The sequence below is a fragment of the Anabrus simplex genome, chromosome 14 (genome assembly GCF_040414725.1).
Source record: "Anabrus simplex isolate iqAnaSimp1 chromosome 14, ASM4041472v1, whole genome shotgun sequence".
Classification (NCBI taxonomy): domain Eukaryota; kingdom Metazoa; phylum Arthropoda; class Insecta; order Orthoptera; family Tettigoniidae; genus Anabrus; species Anabrus simplex.
This window is the reverse complement of record NC_090278.1, coordinates 6,813,930-6,834,392: the sequence shown is the minus strand read 5'-3', so window position 1 is coordinate 6,834,392 and position 20,463 is coordinate 6,813,930. Positions and strand designations below refer to the sequence as shown.

The following is a 20,463-nucleotide window of genomic DNA, read 5'->3' as shown; positions in this document are numbered from 1 at the left end:
TCTAAGGCAACAGATCTTAGCCTACTGCTGGGAGCCATCTTGGTGGTCTGTGATAATATAATAATAAACATCATAGCAGAACATCAGCTACCCGTTTGGACTAACAACCCTTACGGTGAGGGTGAATCAGAATGAATGATTCAACCGTCCCGGGCTCACGCCCACCAGCTAACATCAACAAGGTGGCGGATAAGGGGCTCACAGAAATGTGGGCTGGTTCTAAAACCACGGAAAGGAACCCTCGGACCAATAGGCAGCCCAGTTCCTGGGGGCTTTATAATACTGGGACACCCTCTCTCCAGGGGTAATAAGTATGGAGAGCCCTTGCCGGGGTTATGGTGAAGACCTCAACGGTTGACTTGGCAGAGAAGAAGTTCTTCGGTATGGCAAGTGAGGCGGAAGGTTCAATGAACCACAAATCCAGCTATGGTGTCTGTTCCCGCATCGGGCGGCTTGCTGGTCAGCGTCTGTTATCCCATGTTAGGGGCGGCTGTTAATGGAAGCTCTGGGACTTACAATCTCAGTTCTATATCTGCGAAGCAATTCTTGCTTTGCCACGTCTAATGATTAGACAGTTAACGCGTTATGGACTACCAGTGCATTGATGAAACTACTCCAGGTGGCAGCCCAAAAGGGAAATCCACCGCCACGATAAGTGGCGCAAGCAGGCCAAAGGGTTCTGGAGAGCCTGCACCACAACGCGAGGGGAAGTCGGAGTCCCCTGGGAACCACAGACTCAAGATGAAACGCAAGTTCTGGCTAGGAACTCTGAATGTAAACTCACTACTTAAGGTCGGAAAATTGAAAGAACTAACAAAGACAATGGAAGAAAGGGAAATAAGAGTTTTGGCTGTTCAAGAAACAAGATACAGAGACGAGGACTTACTCGATACTGGAAAGTTTAGGATATTTAAAGGAAAACCAGCCATCATAGTGGACCAAACTAAATCTCTCCCATTATTCGGAACAGCATTCATTGTAGACAAGTGTTTAATAGACTCCGTTGTAGGTTTCGAGAGTTTCTCTGAACGCCTATCATTTCTGCATTTAGGATGTGGAAACAAAACGTACACATTAATCAATGCCCACGCCCCGACCAATGAAGACAACCGCAAAAAAGCAGACAAAGTTGATAGTTTTTGGGAGGAATTGGAAGATCAGATCTCCCGGATTCCCGAAAGAAATGTGAAGGTATTAATGGGGGACTTCAATGCTCAGATAGGAAGAGAGAAAAGGTTCAGAAAAATAGTAGGGGAATATCCGGCACACAGGCGGACAAACAGGAATGGAGAGAGGCTTATTGAGTTGTGCCGAGCCTTTAATCTACAACTCATGTCAACTAAATTCAGACACTTGCCAAGAAAACAAAAAACGTGGAGATCTCCCAATCCGATTCTGGGTGAATTCCAAATTGACCATGTGGCGATCTCTAAACAAGCGCAAAAAGAAATCATGAACGTGAAAGTATTACGAGGTGCCCAAGTTGATTCTGATCATTATTTAACCAAAATAAAGATGAGACTTCTCCCAGTCAGGAAAAGATGAAAGGGGAAAAGAGTACCAAGATACGATGTGGGAAGGTTAAAACTTAGTGAGGAAATAAAACATCAATACCAAAAAGAGCTGGAAAACATGAATTCAGTAAACTGGGATGACATTCGAGACAATATTAAACATGCTGCAAGTAAAACCATTCTCTTGGCGAAACGAAAGAAACGTGAATGGTGGAATGAAACATGTGAAGATGCACTCTTGCGCAGAATGGAGGCATGGAAGAAATGGAGTTCCACCAGAAGGAACTGTGACTTGATTGCCTTCAGAGATCAAAGAAAATTGACAGCACAAACTTTCAGGCAAGCGAAAAGACAATATGAAACAGATCAGCTGAAGAAGACCTCAGAAGATTTCCAGAAAAATAACACCAGAAATTTCTATCAGACCTTTAAGTCACGGTTAAAAGGATATAAATCACCTGGTCTATGTTTTGAGGATGAAGAGGGTAAACTAGGAATGAACAATAAGGAAAACTGTCAAATTCTCGCCAGATATTTCAAAAGATTACTGAATTGCGACGGTCCACAAGAAAGACTGGCAGTTAAGCGACCGCAAGTAACAATGCCAGATTCAAAGCCACCTGACGAACGTGAGGTATCCAAAATCATCCAGGAGCTAAAAAATAACAAGGCAGCAGGTGAAGACGGTATTGTGGCAGAACTGCTCAAAATGGGAAATGCAGAATTAATCTCATCATTGACCCATTTATTTAAAATTATTTGGGAAACGGAAAGAATTCCAGAAGACTGGCTAACTGCTTTAATACATCCATTACACAAAAAAGGGAACAAGAAGGATGTCGATAATTATAGAGGAATTTCGCTGCTTTCGGTCCCATATAAAATGCTGTCTAAAGTCCTTCAAACCAGGGTTGAAGAAAGACTCGATGAAGAACTGGGCGAGTACCAAGCTGGATTCCGGAAAGGCAGATCATGCGCTGAGCAGATTTTTAATCTCAAGAACATCATAAAGTACAAGATGCTGGGACGAAGCAAATATGTTGTAGTCTTCGTGGATTTTAAGAAGGCCTACGATTCGGTAGATAGAGAGACGTTATTCGGAATACTGGAAGAATTTTGTGTGGACAGTAAAACAAGGAATATCATCAAACAGACACTTACCAACACCAAGTCAAAGGTCAAGTTCATGGGTGAAATATCGGAGTCCTTTGAAGTCAAGACTGGTGTGAGACAAGGGGATGGACTCTTAATTGTCCATTCTCTTTAACTGTGTCTTGGAAAAGGTGATAAGGAAATGGAAAGAAGGAATCCCAGACAAAGAAGCATTCCGTATTGGAAGAGGGGCAGGTGCTATACGGATAGACTGCCTGGCATATGCTGATGATATCGCAGTCTTTGCCAGTGACATAGAAATAGCAAAGAAAAGAGTGGAACAACTCCATAGCATAGCAGAAATGACTGGACTGCAAATATCATACAGTAAGACTGAATTTATGACCAACATCAAAGAGGCTCCCCAAATATTAAAGTTGAAAGAGGGGAAAGTCAAAAGAGTAAAGAGCTTCAAGTATCTTGGAGAAATAGTTCAAGAGAATGGATCAGAGAAGCTAGCTCTGATAGAACGAGCGAGAAAAATGGAAACAGCGTATCAGCTCACTAGAGACACCTACAACAAGAAAGCTTTGTCATATGGAGCCAAATTAAGACATCTGGACACAGTCATCAGACCTGAATGCTTATACGCAGCAGAAACATTGGACATGATTGGAAAGGGAGATCTAGAGAACATCAGAAAGAAAGAGAGGAAAATGCTCCGGAAGATCTTGGGCCCGAAAATGAAAGGTGGGGAGAGGAGACTTAGACCCAACAAAGAACTATACCAGAAGACAGAGGAAGTCGTCGTATTGATGAAAAAGCGAAGGCTTCAATTTTATGGACATCTACAGAGAATGGACACCAACCGACTGACAAAAAGGATTTTCAGCTTCTTCAGCCTAAGGAAGACGGAACCAAAATGGTTTCGGGAAGTAAGGACCGACCTGGCCAGGATAGGAGTAGAAAAAGAGGACGTACTGGACAGAAACAAATTTAGACAAAAAGTGAAGGAGTTCAAGGGTTTCCAGGAGACTGGGGAAGAACTTGTGAAGAAGAAGAAGAAGAGAACCTACACAGAAGAACAGAAGAAAGAAGTCAGTGCAAGGATGAAGAAGTACTGGCAGAATGTGAAGTCAGGACTGGTGAAAAATAACGTAAAGACTGTAAAACGTGGTCCATAGATGGCCTGAACGATAATAAATAAAATAATAATAATAATAACAATAGTACCACAACTCGATTTTGACTGGCAGTAGGGAAGAGGCCTGCCATTATAATGAAAACTCCCCAATTGGAATGTGCCTGGAAGTAGGCAAGGGGTCTTGTCATAATAGTGAAAAACTCTCCAACTCAATAGTGAATGGCAGTAGGCAAGGAGGCCCGGCACTATAATCAAAACTCAAAACTCGACTATTACCAGCAGTAGGAAAGAGGGCCTGCCATTAGGATCAAAACTCCTTAACCCAAACTTAACATGAAAAACAACATGTGAGGACCTCCCCATGGTGTTCCTCGGGTAACGCTGAAAGACATGCAATTTAATAAAATATTACTTACGACACCCACAGTAATTTATTTAGAAATCTGCATACAGTATAGGATTCCATTGTGAAGTGTGGGTACATTAGCTACTCAGGTTTATTCTCTTATCGTATGTTTTCTTTTTTAGGTACTTTCTAAAATATATTTGTTCATAAATTAGTTTCCATACTCTGAAGAACCAGGAGCTGCCTGGCTGAGGACGTGGGTTTGAATCCCCATCAGGAAGTCGTAAAATTTAAGAAATGAGATGTCCACTTCCAGAGGTGCATACGGCCCTGAGGTTCACTCAGCCTACACCAAAAATGAGTCCCAGGTTAATTCCTGGGGCAAAGGCAGCCGGGTGTAAAGCTACCCCATCATGTGCCGAGGTTAAAAATGGTGTACCTTCCACTCTTCCAGGGGCCTTCAATGGCCTGTACGGAGGTGACTTTGCTTTGCTTTACTTTACACTGAAGAACCTAACAGTTGTAAAATTAACGTTGAAATTGAACAGAGATTGCTTCAAATATGACAAAAAAAGAAAATTTATGGCAACATTCATATATTTTATCTCATTGATTAATATGTTACATGTCGGTTCCTATCCTCCTAGGATTACACCAGAAAACTGTATTATGTGTATACTTGTCTGCAGGGGCATAACAAATATCATGATGATAAAAATTCGGCCTGCCTCAAATACAATGTAAAAACATATGAATAACTAATACAGCCAAAACTGGTTAGGACGCTTTTGTGATGACCAAAAAAATAATGTCCTGAAGACGGAACATGCTAAAAAATAAAAATAAAAAACAATTATGCTGTTAAATTTAAGGTTAGGTTTGAACATAAAAACAATTATGATGAAAACAGAAAAACAAGTGTTTACAATTATAATTAATTAAATAAATAATTAAAAAATACATTTTATGAACACCAACGTACCAAAACATCAAGAAACAACGTTCTTAGAGATGTGAACTATACACATCGATGAAAATTATGTTTAAAGTTATCGTAGGAATGTCCAACATCTGGGCGATTTGCACGAGTTTCATGTGTGAATTAGCATCCACTTTCTCAATAAACTTTAATTTTCCATAATTTGTAAACTGTCTAGCTCTCTTTTTCTCCATAACTGAACGTCCTGCAAACCACTATGCATAAGTACAGTAGGCCTAATTGATGTATGCTGTTACACAATTCACTTCTCTGTCTCTTTCTCTAGTCATCAGCTGATTGGCAGCAGCTCTCCATTCTTCACGTTTCTCTACCTTCCTTTGCAGTTCGTAGTAGGAATCACATCTCGTGTCATCTAATATTTTTGTCATGTACTCTAATCCTGATCATCTATATATATAAAATAAAGAGTTTTGTCTGTACATTGCTCAGAATTTTAAAAGAATAGTATTTCTGTATCCACCATGTCCACAGTAACAAGGATATGCACTTTTTACTTTTCCGTAATTTCTGTCTGTATGTATGTATGTATGTACACACATCATGAGAAAAGTGAAGAGAATTTAATGAAAATCAGTAAGTAGGGGATGAGCCACTACACTTTAGGCTATAAATCATTTTATTCACTCTGAGTAAAATGGTAGTTTAGGGGAAGGCTTGAAATTTAATTCTCAAATATTTATATTTTTAGTGGTCCTATCGATAAATACTACATAACTAAATTTATAGAGAATACAATTTCTGATCATTTATGTTTTATTCAGTTTTACCGTACTGACTATTATAAGAGTGGTATTTCAGAGTCAGAAGAAATCTAAATGTGAAGGCCTACAATATCGAAAGCACATAACATTGATCAACAATAACATTACATTGACCATTGTTTGTTGTGATATTTTTTGTCTCGTATGTTGCCACTCAAATCCGATAGATGGGATTACTGCTGCGTACAGAGTAAAACAGCCTGTCTGAATATTGGCAGGAAATAGCTGGGGAGTTAGAAAACTTTCTTCTTTAGCATGCCACTTCTCTGGTTCATACATTTTCTGATAATGCTTGTATGTAACACATTGGTTCATCATAGCATTCCAGCTATTTGATCCCTACTCTGACATGCTGTTTTGAATGAGCAATGTGCAAACTTAAGGCAGAGTCTCACTTAGTAGTAGTATAACTTCGTCTAGAATTACAATTTAGGCTTATTCCAAATTATAGCACCACAATTCACTAAATAACTACAATTTCAACCCTGAAAAGAGCCGTTTCTTAAGAAAATCTTCTTCACTTTCATTAAATTCTACATTGATTTTATTCCAAATTAGCAGTGAAGAGGAGGTTTCTCCTCTGGCTTGGAGGAAAAATTTGCTTCCAAGTCAGATAGATTCTTCCACCGCCAGTGTAGTGAATTGAGATTTTCCAACTCATTGGATACTCCTAGGAAACAGATTAGTAAAAGGGCATAGTTTATGCCCTGGGAACCTCCACTATTTGATCCCCGCCGAAAAAAGATGAAGAGTGTTCACGGATCACGGCTGTCTGCGGCTTGGTCATGCCAGCTCTGGAACTAAGGACTGTTAGTTCGGCGGCATAGTACTATTCGTTAAAAGTGAGAAAATGTGTGGTTTTTCATTTGATCGAGTATTTCATATGAAAGCAGTGCTTTTAATCATGCCATTCCTAGTGACATCATTGTAATGACCTATGTTCGTTTCAGTTGGGAAAACCACTAGGACAATCTTTCTGAGGATGTAAAAAGCCAGGTGGGGAGTGAGTGTCTGCCATTATAATGAAAACTCCCCAACCTGATTGTGACTGATGGTAGCCAAGCAGGCCTACCACTACAATGAAAATTCCCTAACCCAGTCTTCATATGAGAAAAGACGTTTGGTGACTTCCCCGTTGCATTTCTAGGGTAACGTTACGAGCTGTGCAATTTAACAATATCTTGCTCACAACATGTACACTACCTAACCTAGAATTCTCTACACAATATAGAATTCCGTAACAAAGGACAGGTACATCAGCTAGTCATCTATAATTTCTTCCCTCTGTGGAATCCTCTATTATTTTCTTCAATTACCCATCATGTTTAAGTATATGACATGACTGACACTCCCTGCAGCTATAGGCTGATGTGCTAAGGCCGTGAAATTAAGTTCTTTACCAAATCCTCACCCAGGCCAGTCGTCACTGGTGTATCGTGTACGCAACGTGGCCGGAATGTTAATTTGAATTTCTTATGGTGGGAATATTATGAACATACTCTAAAGAGTGACGTAAATGTGTTATCCAGGTTTCTTTAGCGTGTTTTAATAAGACAAAAATTAAACACCAACATCTCAGCTGTGTACATACGTACAGGAGGCCCAATTTACAAAGGTTGTTACACAATGCACTTACAATCGTAAAATTAAGCACCAACATGTCACACGATCTACTGTTGCACGATCCAAATAAACACATGCCCACATCAAAGACTGGCTTGAAACTGATGCTCCCTGCAGCCGTAGGCCGACATGCTAGGACCGTAAAATTAAGTTCTCTACCAAATCCTCACCCAAGGCCAGTCGCCGCTGGTGCAATGTGTGCGCAATGTGGCCGGGAAAACTATATTACATTTCTTATGGTAGGAATATTACAAATGTACTAAAGAGTGATGTAATTGTGCTATCCAGGTTTCTTTAACTTATATTTAATAGGACATGGACTGGGACTTTGGAATAATGACGTAATAACCAGGGAAACATACTAGAGAGGGACGTCTTAACCAGTTTCAACTGTATATACTGAGGGCCAAAAATCATGGGAAGAGAATCATGTGATAAAAATTTCATGATGATCCATATTGACTTGGTAAATAAAATGTATTTGTATATTCCATTGTTTTATTTATGCTAATTTGTTTAATGTGCATGGCTAAAGATGGCCCGAGTGGCTGAAACAAGTTCTGTGTGCTAATACTGTGATGACAATGTAACTAATTTTTTGTAAAATATATTTATATATGTCATTAGCCTTGAATTGAATAGGTGAACCCATTTTACTTACCAAGTGGGAGTGAAAAAACAAGCGTTCTATGCAGGCAGCATTTAGATGGCTGAACCAATAATGAGAAGTCACCACAAAAGGAAGAGAGTGGTACATTTAATTTAATTTTTTTATTTCGTGGGGCTATTTCTAGCCGGGTGCAGCCCTTGTAAGGCAGACCCTCCGGTGAGGGTGGGCGGCGTCTGTCATGTGTAGGTAACTGCGTGTCATTGTGGTGGAGGACAGTGTTATGTGTGGTGTGTGAGTTGCAGGGATGTTGGGGACAGCACAAACACCCAGCCCCCGAGCCACTGGAAGTAACCAATGAAGGTTAAAATCCCCGACCCGGCCGGAAATTGAACCCGGGACCCTCTGAACCAAAGGTCAGTACGCTGACCATTCAGCCAACGAGTCGGATGAGTGGTACATAACACACTGACATTACACATTTGGCTCTTGATCTTGAAGCAGAGTGTATTACATAATCCCCGCAGGTGGGAGTGCTAAAATACATCCACGATATCCCCGGCATGTCGCAAGAGGCAACTAAAAGGGTGCCCCAGTGGTTTTCGTAACTTAGGAGAGTGGGATGGCAACCTCAGGGCCCTTAGCTGAGTCCTGGCATTGCTTCCACTTACTTATGCCTGGCTCCTCACTTTCATCTATCCCATCCAACCTCTCTTGCTCAACTCCAACTGTATTAGGTTGTGAGGCATAGGGAGTAATTCATTTAGGGGATGGTTACCCAGCACTACTTCCTCTTAAAACAATAATTACCAACCCGTCCTGCCATTCTTTGCAATTCCATTATCTGGCCTCTTTTCCAAATGGGATGCGGTCATATCTGTTCATGGAGAAACACCAAGGGTCTGGGCGTTGCCTATGGTTAATACCATCTTGTGTATCTTACCAAGGCGAGGGGTGGGAGGCACTCGGCTCCGCGGACTAATATCCATGCAAGAAAAGTATACTGCATTAGAACCGCCTGTGGGTGGTGCCATAATGTGTGATTAGCCAGGGGTTTGCATTGCCTATGATTAGAACCACCTGGTGAGCGGCACCAATAGTATATGTGGCATGTGATTAGTTCTACTATCTGAGGAACACCATTGGAATACCAGCGCCTGTGTTTAGTTCCACTTTGTGAGGAACACCATGGGTCTGTGTTGCCTGCGAGTTTTGCCATTATGTGTGACATACCATGAGTTTGCATTACCTGTGATTAGTACCACCTTGCAAGGAAAACCGTGAGTCTGCGTTACCTGTCACTAATACCACAATAGGAGGAACACCATGGTTCTGTTTTACCAGTGATTAGTACTATTGAGGGGCCAGTGACCTGGAATTTGGACCCTTTTTATAATGAGCATCATCTCAGAAAGTAAGGCATTGTGAATTGGATCCTCTGATTGTTTTGGATTCATGTTCATTTTTTCATCACCATTTGTTTCATATCTTAGCCAGTGGATACGTTAAGAAATTTTAATTATCGTTTCATTTTTTGCACCTTGTAGCCTTAGGGACCAATGTCCTAGCTGTTAGGCCTGTTTAAACAACAAACACCATCATCATCATCATCTTCTGGTATTTTCGGAACTCCATTATCAGGTTGGTTTTAACTTTAGGTTCAGGTCCCATTGGTATTGTTGTAAGTTGATCTTCGCAGAGAAAATGTGTGGGTGTTAGTGGCTGTGAGGGGTTGCCTGGCCGAGGTGGTAAAGGTGTGCTCGGTTCACCCAGAAGGACGTAGGTTTGATTCCCCGTCAGGAAGCCAATTTTTTTTTTAAAACAAGAATTCTAGAGGTTCACATGGCCCTGAGGTTCACTCAGCTTACACCAAAAATGAGTACCAGGATAACTACTGGGAGTAAAGGCGGCCAGGAGTAGAGCTAACCACTCTATCACATCAAGTGCTGAGGTAATGAATATCGGAGGCCTTTACTTTCTACCTCCTCCAAGGCCCTTTATGGCCTGCACAGAGATTACTTTGCTTTGCTTGTTAGTGGCTGTGACTCTCCCTCTTCTCCTTGTGCAATGGGCCTAGAATTTAGGAGAGCTTCAGTCATTATCAGTATATAGACCTTCTTCTGATTCTTGAGTCCTGCCCAATACCTTTCTTAAGCACTGTTTACCGAGCTCGATAGCTGCAGTTGCTTAAGAGTGGCCAGTATCCAGTAATCGGGAAATAGTGGGTTCGAGCCCCAATGTCGGCAGCCCTGAAGATGGTTTTCCATGGTTTCCCATTTTTACACCATGCAAATGCCGGGACTGTACCTTAATTACAGCCATGGCCGCGTCCTTCCACTTCCTAGGCCTTTCCTATACCATCATCACCATAAGATTGATCTGTGTCGGTGCGACGTAAAGCAAATAGCAAAAAAAAAAAAAAATAAGCACTGTTTTTTCACGCCCACAAAGCAACCCTGAGCAATGAATTTCCAAGTGATCCCGTTCTCTGCCCGATTTTGATGGGCCATTGACGTGGTGAGTGAAGCCCACAGTCCTGATTCCTTAGTGGCATGGAATTTGTTTGCATCATTCATGAAAATGGAATGCCTTATCTTCCTATAAACTGTCACAGTGCAGATATGAATTTATCCATAGTCTGGCAGAGCTAAGCTCTAGATGGACAGCCTGGATTGTAGCACAAGTAAAATGTGCGATATAGCATTTGTTGACAGCACTCCCCACTGTAATATAGAGGGGTCCTGCAAAGTTTCTGGCTGTATCCTCACATGCCTTTATAGGTTTACCCTGTATTAAGGAAATGGAGCCTCAGGAGCTTGTCCATGAGGATTCTTAGCCATCTTGGAGGAAAGACAATTACACAGTATTCTTCTTAATCAGTTGATGTGCATGAAGGATGGAAAATTATTTGCAACATTGTGAAAGGGCAATGCAAACACCAGGTTGATGAATTGAAATACGAGTGCTCTGAATCATAAGTTGGAAAAGCAGTGTCATCAATGTAATAGAACAGAATGACATTGGTTTTTCTGTAAATCTTTGTTAAATTATAAGCATCCACCACGGCAAATCAGCCTTGCCTTCCAGGAAAGGACTGAATTAAGCCATTTCAAAGTTTTTTGGTAGTGGCAAAATATTCCGAAGAGTATGCTGTTAAGTGCTGTAAGATTCCATGTTTGCCACCTTGATGCAATACATTCCTGCTTCAGCAAGCTCAGATGCTGACAGTTCTCCAGAAGAATTTTGTGCTGAACTTAAGTTTTGAACAAAGCATCAGATCCATGCTGTTAAACACAGGAGTTTGAGGTATGAGCTGTATCTTGAAGCAATGATAGGAGTTTCTCTAACGTCATTTACCAATATTTGGTGGTCTGTCTCTCATGATTCGGGCAGCACAGTAATAAAAGTGGCATATTAAGGCCATGAATTGGGGTGGTTGATAAGCCGTGAAGGCTGCTGCCACTGCTGTTTTAAAGATTTCAGCCAATCAGGAGGTATTCCTCTTGAGCGATAATCAGCTGGGTTATCTGCACCAGAACAGTGTCTCCATTGTTTTGTGAGATGTATGTTTATATTTCAGTAACCCTGTTGTACACCAGTGTTTTCCATTTGTTTGGATCTTCCTGTATCCACCTAATGCAGCAATGGAGTCAGTCAAATGATTTGTTGTTTGCCTCTGAAATCCAGTCTCTTGATAATAACATGGTAGCCTTTATACGATCAATGCGGAAAGTAGTTTGTCACAGTAAAGTAAACTTCTTTACAGGAGCCCAGGTTTGTACCATCAGATAGTAATTGAACTTCTACCATGTGCTGTGAGGAGGGGAAACAGGGGGTATATTTTAGCCAATGTCATGGACAATTAGGTATAATTCACTCACTTGCCATGGGCATTCATCAGTTTGGCAGTCTCTCTCTTAGTTAATTCGTCTGTTTAGTTTTGTCTAAGATCTTAGTGTGTAGTCAAATATTAAATGGCTTTTTTACTGTATAATCACATTGTACTTCTGTTTACGTATAATGTATATATAATTGTTCCATTGGTGAAAGTTTAATTGTACAGTATTGAATCAAAATCTCAAAAAACTATTATTACCACAGTTAAGTCGATAAACTGTCAACCTTTACTTCTCTGTCGAAATTTGCTCAGGGAGCATTAAAAACTTAAACCACACGGCCAACTCGCCCAGTGATAAAAGCTTTGTAATAGATTTTTCCTTCTTCATATAGTAGTTATTGAAGTATTTTATATTAGGTATAGTCCATAAGGGGAAGTGCTTTTTCTGGTATTTAAAGTAATTACTAGTTCAGGACTGCTAATTTGTTGCATTAAAATTTGGAATACTTTTCAGTTTTTTTTTTTTGTTTTTTTTTTTTGTTTTGTTTTTTTACAAGTTGCTTTACGTTGCACCGACACAGATAGGTCTTACGGCGATGATGGGACAGGAAAGGGCTAGGAGTGGGAAGGAGGCGGCCATGGCCTTAATTAAGGTACAGCCCCAGCATTTGCCTAGTGTGAAATGGAAAACCACGGAAAACCACCTTCAGGGCTGCTAACAGTATGGTTCGAACCCACTATCTCCCAAATACTGGCCTCACTTAAGCAAAAGCAGCTATCGAGCTCGGTATACCTGTCAGATTATATTTATTGAGGAATTGCATAATCTGGTGTTAATATACTATAACAAAAACTAATATTTAGGGTTTCATTATCCCACATGGTGGGTTTCTCAGTAATTAATTGTGTGATACATAAGTTACAAACAGCTGACCAGATTTCTTTGAATTTGATTTGTCTATTTTGTGATGCTGTATATAACTACCATGCTGAACACCTTCTTTGATTAAATATTTTTTCAATTTTCATTATGATTTTTATATATTGGGTGTAGGTTTGTATTGTTTCATTCACTTTAAATTCTTTTAATGAATTGTTTCGTAGGCAACCCATTTGGAACATTACCTATCCCACCAGTGAATTTTATGGGGTTTTTCTTTATGATATTTTGTATTAAACTGGTGGTATGTATCTAAAGATGAGGTAGCAGGTAGGGACCCTCTTCGGAGATAGCCCTGCCCAGAGAGTGGTGCCCTGCCTATGTGAGTCCCAGAGCACACTGATCTGGTGTGTAGTATCTAGTAAGGGTCCCATCTCAGGGTTACAAGTGAAAACCTCAACAGCATCTATACAGTGGAGAAGGTGGAGTTCAGTACGGTGGGGATGGCGGAAGAGGCAGCCCTGTACTCAGGGATTAGTAAGAGTACAACTTTCTATTAGATAGCATATGTTCCCCATGTTAGGATCAGCTGTTGAAGGCATCTGTACCCCAGATTGCGGGTGGCCTCGTTTAATCCTGGCAGTAGGTATAAAATGCCCTCAACGACAGGCTAAGCAACCAGCCGGTTGAGGTATTCTTTGTCGCATCTATGGCTATGTCTTCTCAAAATTCAGAACATGCTAGGGCATTCCCTCAAAGCGACATGTGCTACTTGCACCCGAGTGACGTGAGAAATGTGCAAGGGTTACCTTCCCATGGAAGGGTAGGTTAAAGAAGTTAATCCAACAAGAGCAATTAGGAGTAATTCTTGCTACACTGAATATTGGAATGTTGACTGGCCGACATAGTGAGCTAGCAGAAATGTTGAAAAACAGACATGTTGATATTGCATGCATACAGGAGACCAAGTGTAGAGGTTTCAAAGTGAAAGAAATTGGAGATGGCTACAAACTCATCTTTCATGGCACCAGCACAACATCGAATGATGTGGCGATAGTGGTTGGTGTACGCTACCGCAACATCATCACAAGTATTATCAGAGTGTCGGATAGGTCCATGTCTGTCAATATTGATTTAGCATCAATAACTGCCCACATCATATCTTGCTATGCACCTCAAACTGGATGCACAGAAGATGAGAAGAATGAGTTCTGGAACAGTCTTGATACCCATCTTGGAACAGTTCCTCCAGATGAGTTCATTTTCCTTGGGGGAAACTTGAATGGATATTTTGGATCTCAACGGGATGGATATGGGCGATGTCATGGAGGATATGGTCTAGGCACACGAAACGATGAGAGATGTTGTATACCTGATCATGCAGGGGTATTCTTTGTCGCATCTGTGGCTATGTCTTCCTGAAATTTAGAACATGCTAGGGCATTCTCCCAAAGCGGCATGCACCACTTGCGCCCGAGTGAAGTGAGAAATGTGCAGGGGTTATCTTCGCATAGACGGGGTAGGTTAAAGAAGTTAGTCCAACAAGAGCAATTAAGAGCTGTGACCAACACATATTTCAAGAAAATGATAACACATTTAGCTACATATACCAGTGGAGGACATGCTACTCAGATCAATTACTGGATGGTTCAACAACAAGATCTGAAGATGTTAATGGATACCAAAGTGATCCCATATAACAGCACTGCTCCCTAACACCGCTTGCTTGTTCTGGATATTTGGAAAACTGTCAAATGTCCTAAGACATTTAAAACTGGACCTGAGCATATCAAGTGATGGAAAATGAATGTCCACAAGAACGAAATGAAGACAGCTTTAACCAACTTCATAGTGAAGCCTGACCAGTCAGTTGAGGATATGTAGGAAGATGCTGCAAAACAGATACATCAGGTAACAACAGTAACTCTGGGAAAAACAAAACCCAGGTGAAAATACATTGATAAACAGACCTGGTGGTGGGATGATGAAGTCCAACAAGCTATCAAGAAGAAAAAGGTAGCCTTTATGGCTTGGTGGAATACACACCTGGATACTGACCTTCAGAGATATTAAGTGCTAAAATCAGCAGCGAAAATCACAGTGGCTGCTGTAAAAGATAGTTGTTACCAGGATCTGTACGACCAACTTGACACACCAGCAGGAGAAAATAATGTTTATCGCCTTGTGAAGTCCTGTAACTGTTCAACCCAAGACATTCGGTATGTTATGTATATCAAGGGAGCTGACAACAAATTACTACAAGACCAACAAGCTATCCTTCAATGATGGTTAGACTATTTTGGAGATATCAGCAACAAAGAATTTGATCATCCACCGATTGCAAGTTCTGATCCCGTCTATGGACCCATGCCTTAGATTATGACAGAGGAAGTAATGATTGCCATAAAGAAGATGAAGAATGGAAAAGCAACTGGCCCAGATGACATACCAGCAAAAATCTGGAAAATGGTTGGTAAGCCCACTGCAGAATTACTTGCCACACTCTTCAACCAGATCATTGTCGAGAGCAAACTTCCCCGTGCATGAACAACTAGCACGACAGTTCCAATCTGGAAGGGTAAAGGAGACATGATCGACTGCTCAACATACCGCCCTCTTCAACTCCTCTGCCTTACACTGAAGATATTCAAACAAGTGCTGGACAGCAGGTTCAGAAACATTGTCACAGTAACATCTAACCAATATGGATTTGTTAAAGGCTGCAGCACCATCGGTGCCATCCATGCCACGTGTCTACTGATGAAAAACCATAGGGAGAGACAGAAGAGTGTACACTTGGCATTTCTGGACCTAGATAAAGCATTTGTCCGTGTCCCACATGACCTCATCTGGCGAGCTCTTCATAGTCATGAAGTCCCAGAAGCCTATGTAAGCTGGCTATAACTTATATATCACAATACAACTAGTGTGGTCTGGACTCCAGCTGGTTTCTCCCCGCTTTTTTATATCACCATGGGTGTACATCAGGGCTCAGGTCTATCACCATTATTATTCATCCTCTGCTTGAATACAGCAATGGCTGACATACAGGCATCGCATCCCTCGACCCTTCCTTATGCGGACGATGTGGTATTTGGCCAACAAACACGCCTTGGACTCCAACAACAGACACAAACTTGGAGCGACACATTAGCTGAGAATGGTCTGCGCCTCAACACCCAGAAAAACCTAATACCTAGAATGTGGCCTGCAAACTAGTGGGACCATAAGGATCAATAATCAAGACTCGCAGAAAACCATGCATTTTAAATACCAAGGGTCAGTTGTCACTTCAAACTCTGATGCCACTTTTGATACCTGAGTGCAGATAAATGCAGCTTGGCTCAAGTGGAGACAAGTCACTGGAGTCCCCTGTGATAAAAAGATGCCTCACTATCTAAAGGCAAAACTTTACAAGACCATGGTATGCCCAGCAGCTATTTACGGGACAGAATGTCGTCCAGTGACAACAAAGGATGAGCAGACTCTTCAGACAGTGGAAATGAGGATGCTTCGATGGTCTCTTGGACTGACTCGATGTGACCACATAAGGAATGCAGTTGTTCGACAAAGGCCTGGCATCGTTCCAATTGTGGAGAAAGTAATGGAAGTGTGTCTCTACTGGTACAATCACATTATGAGAAGGCAAGATGGCTCAGTTGCTAAAACAGCGCTCCAAGTTGATCTGAGAGGAATACGATGACATGGAAGGCCTTTAAAGTGGTAGACTGACAATATCAAGGCTGACATGCACGACGTTGCTTTAAAAATTGAAGATGTCAGCAATAGGACAAAATGGAAGAGATGTAGCAAAACAGCGGACCCTATACTTTGGGATAAACACTAGGAAAGAGAGAGATGTACATAAAAATGTCTTAATAAGGTTCAGTAATTTATTATATTGGATATTATCCCCTATTCTTTCTGGATTCCTTAAGTTATTTTAAATATAACACTGAAACAATGAATATTAAAAAATGCACATTTTTAATATCTACTAATTGGAAATTCCTGCTTCCATCTTATTTCATTAGTAATGCAATCGATAATGATAGGAAAATGGTCACCTTCATGTGTATCATTCAAAGTGTGCCATTGTACTTTGTGTGTTAAATCTACATTTACAATTGTTAACCCACCAGTTGTCACTATATGAGCAAAATGCTCACGGTCATTGAAAATCATCTGCACTTTTATACAGCATGTAGTTTCGAACTTGAGCCCTGTTGTACCATTGCACTGCAGTTTTGAGAGAAGGACGGATGCATTGAAACGCACATCTGTGACCTTGATAACGGACAGGGAGGGAGGAATTATCAGCAATTTGCTTTACACGTGACCAGGCACATTGAACATAATACAGATACTGAACAGTCCGAGCCAGAAGAACGTCTTGATGGAACCAAACCTGGAAAGCAATCCGACAGTCCGAGCCAGAAGAACGTGTTGATGGAACTGAACCTGGAAAGCAATCTGTAGCTGGAGAACAACATATGTTGGAGGTAAATGAGAATTTCATGTTTAGTGACAATGTTTATATAGGGAAATATAAGGTGACAAAGTGGGGCAGACACCCACCAAGAAGAAATCCACGCTCACGTACTTGTGCGAAAATATAGTGACTTATTCTCCTTATGTAAAGGGCATTGCGAAAGGTGCACACACTACTTTAGAAAGTTGGGAATTGTTTATCCCAGATACAGTTATAACCATCTGAGATTTATTACTATTTGTAATTTTATATGTAATTTTTAATGTTCTTTATAATCATTTGAGATTTATTCTTATGTTCATTTAATGCATTAATATATATACACTTCAAATCGGTTGCTATTTGTTATGTAAGCACGTCATATCATACCATGAGCATTTTGCTCAAAGGGCAACCACTCGCGTTACTTTTATCCTAGCGACCATTGGCGGGTTAAGTCTACAGCACTAGAATTAATATTTGGAGCAGTAATTTGTGTTGGGGATTGATAATTTAAAATGGTGAAATGAGTCTTATTTATGATATTTTTCTATTTCTCTTCCTACTGCTCTTACATTATGAAACACCTCACGAAATAGGATTGCGGGCATTAAAATTCCACCTTTGATGATATTTGCTTCAAATAGAAGAGTGTATAGAATACTCTCATCCCCTAGTTCCAGATCACCAGGAACTGAGGAGAGAATAATCATTTATTACAATTCAAATTATTTTTCTTACAGTTAATTTATTTATTACTACCATAAATATTACAATCATACATACTACTCACTATTTACACCCAATCTCTAAATTGTAGATTTTTATTTTTGTCCTAGACATTAACATTGTTGTATAGTCTAGGACAACATGTACCTTACCCCTATTAATTTGTGTTAGTGCGAGTATTTATTTATGTCATGAGTCTGAACAGTGTTATCCTTACCTTGCAATGGACATTATGAATTAAATGAATGAATAGGGAACATGCATAATTTTCAAAAATATTTTTTTCGAATAGTACACCAATGAAATAGTACGTAAACGTATTACATTGTGTTAAGTTGCCTTGTTTTCTACCATTAAAAAATATTTAATAGTGCCTTTCCGCAAAGCGAGTGAAACGGCCTCTGACGTAAGCGGCACGCTGTGACGTCACGATCCAGTACCGCATGCAGCTCTACCAGCCGTTGTGCATCAGACGTTGCTAAAAGCCGATTGTTTATTATTTATGATCGCGAATAACTTCAAAATGACAGAAGAAAGGTTCAAAACAGCACAGTCAGACAATCTACCATGTGTAGATGTCATCATTCTTGAAAAATAGTGACTTTTGTGGCCGCAGAAATTCGCAGATAAAAAGCAAGTTTGTAAGTGGCGTCTTTTATATACGTACAATGTACTGTAACCCATAGTATTAGGATAACAACGAACCTGGATAGATATCACATCACTTTCAACATTTCCTTCTAGACTGATTCCCATATTAAAAAATAACATTATATTTTCGGGCTTTCAGCATTAGTAAAGTAAGAAATTGGATTTCAGCACTAACATAAACATATAGGTAGCATTGTAGTACTAGTCCGCCTCTGTGGTGTAGTGGTTAATGTGATTAGCTGCCACTCCCGGAGGCCCGGTTTCGATTCCCGGCTCTGCCGTGAAAGTTGAAAACAAATAGTACCAGGGCTGGAACGGGGTCTACTCAGTCTCGGGAGGTCAACTAAGTAGAGGGGTTTCGAATCCCACCTCAGCCATCCTCGAAGTGGTTTTTTGTATTTTCCCACTTCTCCTCCAGGCACCTAAGGCCACGGCCATTTCCTTCCCTCTTCCTTCTATATCCCTTCCGATCCTCCCATCCTCCAACAAGGCCCCTGTTGAGCACAGCAGGTGAGGCCGCCTGGACGAGGTAATGGCCCTCCTCACCAGTTTCATCACCATACCCAAAGTCTCACGTTCCAGGACACTGCCCTTGAAGTGGTAGAGGTGAAATCCCTCGCTGAGTCCGAGAGAAAACCAACCCTGAAGGATAAACTGATTAAGAAAGAAAGAAAGAAAGAAAGAAAGAAAGAAAGAAAGAAAGAAAGAAAGATTATAGTACTATAGGGCTATAATCTATCATTCCCCAAAAAATATATATTTATGGTTGGGACAACTGGCCTACCCACTTCCGGGGCCCATGAAAGAGAAACATTAAATATCTTTGTGGAGGGAAAAAGTTAAACATGATAAAGATAAATATGACTTCATCTAGTTTTCACAAGTCGGGCTGAGTGGTTCAGACAGTTGAGGTGCTGGCCTTCTGACCTCAACTTGGCAGATTCGATCCTGGTTCTTTCCGGTGGTAGTTCAAGGTGCTCAAATACGTCAGCCTTATGTCGGTAGATTTACTGGCACGTAAAAGAACTCCTGCAGGACTAAATTCCTGCACATCGGTGTCTCCGAAAACCGTAGAAGTAGTTAGCGGGGCGTAAAGCCAATAACATTAATTACATTTGGCTTTTAACAAGCTGAGCATATCAGGCAAGAAAAGTGTCCTGGTGACATTTTAGTCGTTCAATACAGGAATGTCTTTGGGTGCTGTGAATTTTACTTTTTTTTTTTTTTTTTTTTGCTATTTGCTTTACGTCACACCGTCACATATACATCTTATGATGACGATGGGACAGGAAAGGCCTAGGAATGGGAACGAAGCGGCCGTGGCCTTAGGTACAGCCTCAGCATGTGCCTGGTGTGAAAATGGGAACACGGAAAATCATCTTCAGGGCTGCCGGCAGTGGGGTTTGAAACCCACTATCTCCCGGTTGCGAGCTCACAGCTGCGCCCTCCTAACCGCACGGCCAACTCGCCCAGTATTTTTACCCTTCAGTTTATTGACTTGGCTTGTATAACCTAAAACTTAGGCTAAGTTGGATAATATTTTAAACACCAACATCACTATTTTCACCTGTGTGCAATTATATTATTTATTTCATTAATATTATGATTATTATAATTGAGCATTGTTAACTTATAAGACCCCAACAGACAAGCATTGTTTTTGTGTAGAGTTATACGGTGGTGGAAATATTTATTGCATCACCATGAATTACTTTATCTTTTTGTCCTTTTCAACTGTTTGCTTTCAGTTTATACCAGTCCTATTATTGTTAAACATTGTTGACATTTTTGTTGCTTTGAAAGTTTG

The 20,463-nt window shown here is 40.7% G+C and overlaps 1 protein-coding gene across 2 annotated transcripts in view; it reads left to right on the top strand.

The window, feature by feature from the left end:
• LOC136885353 (dnaJ homolog subfamily C member 5) overlaps positions 1-20,463 on the top strand; it is a 92,775-nt gene that overhangs the window by 8,969 nt on the left and 63,343 nt on the right. The gene's annotated exons all lie outside the window — the stretch shown is intronic.